Source organism: Elephantulus edwardii, unplaced genomic scaffold, assembly GCF_000299155.1.
Source record: "Elephantulus edwardii isolate Elephantulus edwardi_28Jun2011 unplaced genomic scaffold, EleEdw1.0 scaffold00083, whole genome shotgun sequence".
Classification (NCBI taxonomy): domain Eukaryota; kingdom Metazoa; phylum Chordata; class Mammalia; order Macroscelidea; family Macroscelididae; genus Elephantulus; species Elephantulus edwardii.
Window position 1 is genome coordinate 346,096 of NW_006399833.1, and position 4,105 is coordinate 350,200.

The 4,105-nt window shown below is 40.1% G+C and overlaps 1 pseudogene; it reads right to left on the reverse strand.

Annotated features, from left to right (window-relative positions):
- Positions 1-1,365: 1,365 nt before the first annotated feature.
- The window catches only part of LOC102850175, an 8,195-nt pseudogene continuing 5,455 nt past the window's right edge, over positions 1,366-4,105 (reverse strand).

The following is a 4,105-nucleotide window of genomic DNA, read 5'->3' on the forward strand; positions in this document are numbered from 1 at the left end:
TACATATTTAAATAACTAGATGAAGCAATATTTTGGTATTTGGGGGATATTTTAGATGAACATAAAGAGTTTTATTAGAAGATAAGTCCCATAGAGCAAGAGTACTGAGATAGACAATTGGTACTCATTGCAAAACAAGCAAAAAAGACAAGCGTGGCCAAGCAGGTAAGGGATACAAGGGGTAGAAGACATGTACACAGATCTTACAATGAATTTGTCAAGATTTTAAGTGTCTGTGTATCTAAAAAGTTTTAATTTTGAAAAAAACCAACCTGAAAATACAAATTTAAAGATAAAAACAAAACGAAAATACTCCCCGAGTTGAGATAATTAGGAAACAGATGATTGATTACATCTGGTGGAAAGAATTAATTTCCTATGTACTATCTTTTCCAATTCTAAATGGCTTTGAATGTTGCTACTCAAAAATTAAGTTCCAAACATTACACAACTCTCCTGACTAAAGAAACCATCAAACTGATGCCTCAGGCTATGGCTATCCCTTAATGGTCATACGAAAAGGGAAGAAGACTTCAAATTTCAAAGCTTACACATTCAATCTTTTCCACAAAGTAAAAATCTCTGTACTTCTTCCCAGCCCACCTGAAGTGATTTACTACATTTGAAATAGTCATGGAGTTCACTGTCCTGTAAGATGCAAATATCCTGTGACAACATCCTAATGACCCACATGGATTCTCTAAGTTAGACCATTCTATGATACGCAACCAGTTTCTTTCCTTCCTTAAAAACTTTCTCATCAAATACAATACCTTCAAAAGTTCATTCTGAATTTTTCAATTATAATATTTATGTGGTCATTTTTGTTAGGATCCCAATAAGAGCTCTCTTTCTGTAGTATAAAACCAACTAAAGAAGCAATTAGACAGGAAGATACTAAAATACATGGTATGTAAAGGTCCATGTATTCGGTTCCTTTGCACGCAGCAAATAGCAAACTGCCATTCTGTTCTCGCTGTTCCTCTCTCAAATCACCAGTCTGAGGGGCAATATTTGAGGATCGACTCATCCTCCTTGACAAGCTATCTTGTGTTGTACATAGGGGAACGAAACATTCTTGTTGACCTAGACTAGCCACATGTGGAGTGTGCTGGGAGACAAACGCATTATCTCTTCCATCATCAGTCAAGTTCAAGTTAAGCCCATACTAAGTTAACTGGTTCCAAAAGAACTCGATTCCGCTCTGTCAGTGCAGGGAGGAAGGCGCGGGAGGAGAGGAGGAGGAGAAGACTCAATGTCCTATGACGGAATTCAGAGGCTTCTGGTGAAAAACCACAACTGGCACATTCTGATGAATGATGGAAGAGAAACCATCCAGAAACCACGGCGGTGAAGCTATGTGCCTTAGGATGCCATGCCCAGTAGGAAGCCTCCGAAGAATCCCCCAATCACAAGGACGTTTTTCTTCACAAATGATACCACCTCCTCAGCTTTGCTCCTGACCTCGTTAGGTATCTGATTACTCTTACGGATTTTCAGTTGCTCCTTGGCTTTCTTCATATCGTTCTCTACTCGTTGCCAGTCAACCTTGATGTAGCCAGTGTGGTTTGCAATCTGAAGGAGAAAAAATCCACCGCCCGCAGCTGTTGCCGCTAACTTTCCAACTTTCTGGAATATGAAACCCGTGCACCAGCCAGTGACACCTCCAATGAGCAGCTGGGTGGCTACACTGTACTTTTCAGCAGAAGGCCCAGATTCTTGTCCAAATAGCTTGCGCCACCAATTTGCTTCTTAGCAAATTCTGCAAGGTCCAATGACTCGAAGTTTTCTTGACCGATAGCGGCCATTTCGGCGAGCTCGTCTCGCGAGAACACTCGCAGGGTTTCAGTGTGGTGGCATGGGGAGTGGCGCGTCAGCTGCGTCCAGATTTTTATATATTTTTGAGAAACATTCCTCTAAGTGGTACAGCACTCTTCTGTCAATTTGCTGTATTAATGTATCCTGTGGTTGCTGTGATGCTGAACCTTCTGCCATTGAGGTGTCAAATGGCGTAACAATTACCCATGGTGGACAGTGTTTGGTGGAGCTCCCAGTTTAAGACAAGTTTGGAAGCAGGAGTGGCTTCCACTTTCTAAACAACATACCTCTGGAAACTATGAATTTTGAGAAACGATGATAGTTACAGAAAGTCTTTAGGTATTCTGTTCATAGGATCGCTATGAGTCGTGTTCAACTCGATGGCATTCAACAACAACAACAACAAAGGAATAATGAGATGTGGACCTTATATGTCTCCAACATTCACTCCCTTCCTAACCTTACCCTAAGACTCACATTATACACACACTGTTGTTATCATAACCTTCACTATATAGTGAATATTTTTACTTCATAATTTGGTTTTGAAAAACGTTCTCCTTGATACTTAAGACACATTGTGATATAGATATTTGAGCTCTCCTCAGAGACTCTCCTCTTGAGAATACCAATAATCTGTTGTCGTTGATTGCCACTGATGCAAGCATAACTCATAGCAATGCTACGAACAAAAAATCCTGAAGCCTTTCTATAACTATAGTAGTTTCTCAACGTTCATAGAGTTTGCAGAGGCATATTGGTTAAGAAGTGGATACCACTTCTTCATCTAACCCTGTCCTAAACTGGAAGCTTCACCAGACACTATCCTTCATGAGTAACCAACATGTAATTTGACATCCTAATAACACAAGTTTCATTATCACAGCAACTACAGGTTATTTCAGTTCCTACAAAATATAATAGCAACCTACTTTTAAATAAAAAGGCCCTCCCTGAGGTTTTGTTGACTCTAAACAAGAGGATTAAATAAAAACAACCAATATAGTATGTTGCTGTTGTTATGTGCCTTGAGTCGCCTGTCATGTATAGTGACCCTCTGTACAGCAGCTCTGAACCCTTCCCTGTCTTGAGCTAGTCTCACTAATTTTGACACACCAACCTCCATTGCCCCAGATATTGTATCAATCTCATCCAGGGTCTCTTGAGCTTCAAAATCCTAGCCTCCAAGAAGAGATTCAGTTTCCCCCTCCCAAAGACAGATCTATTTGGTTTTTTGGCAGTCCACGATATGTTCAAGACTCTTCTCCAGCATCACAACTCTAAGGCATTGGTTCTTTTGTATCATCATTAGTCATTGTCCTTTTATTACCATTCCAAAAAAAAAGGTGCCTAATAGAGTGTGAAAATTATCAAACAATATCACTAATATCATACACTAGCAAAATCCTTCTGAAGATGATCCAGAAACAACTGAAACAGAGAACTAACAGAAATAAAAGCGGGATTTAGAAGAGGTTGTAGCACTAGAGACATTATTGCCAATGTTAGATGGATATTGGCAGGAAGCACAGAGTACCAGAAGAATGTCTATTTGTGATTCATTGACTATGCAAAGGCATTTGACAGTGTGTATCACAACAAACTGTGGCTAACCTTGAGGGAAATAAGAATAACAGAACACTTGACTGTGCTTATGTGAAACCTATACTTGGACCAAGAAGCAGCCCTCAGAACAGAGCAAGGAAACACTGTATGGTTCAAAATCAGCAAAGGAGTGTGTCAAAGATAATTCTTGTTCCCATACCTATTCAATCTGTATGCAGAACAGATCGTTTGGGAAGCAGGGCTTTATAAGGAGGAATGTGGCATCAAGATTGGGGGAAGAATCATCAACAACCTCCAATATGCCAGTGACACACCTTGCTTGTTGAAACTGAAGAAGACCTAAAGAGATGCTTTAGAAGGTCAAGGACTGTAGTTTTCAATATGGATTAAAGCTCAACATCAAGAAGAAAAGGATTCTTACCAGTGGGCCAATTGGCCGCACCATGATAGATGGAGAAGAGATTGAGGTTGTTAGCAATTACAGCTTGTGTGGCTCTACAGTCAACATTCTTAACACCAGCAACCAGGAAATCAAAAGATTAATTGCACTGGGAAAATCTGCTGCCTGGGTCCTCTGCAGAGTGCTGAAAAGCAACTATGTCTGTCTAGAGACAAAGGTGCACCTAATCCAGGCCATGATATTCCCAATTAATTATGCTTCAGAGGGTTGGACAATGACTAAAGATTACAGAAGAATCAATGCTTTTGAGTTGTAGTGCTG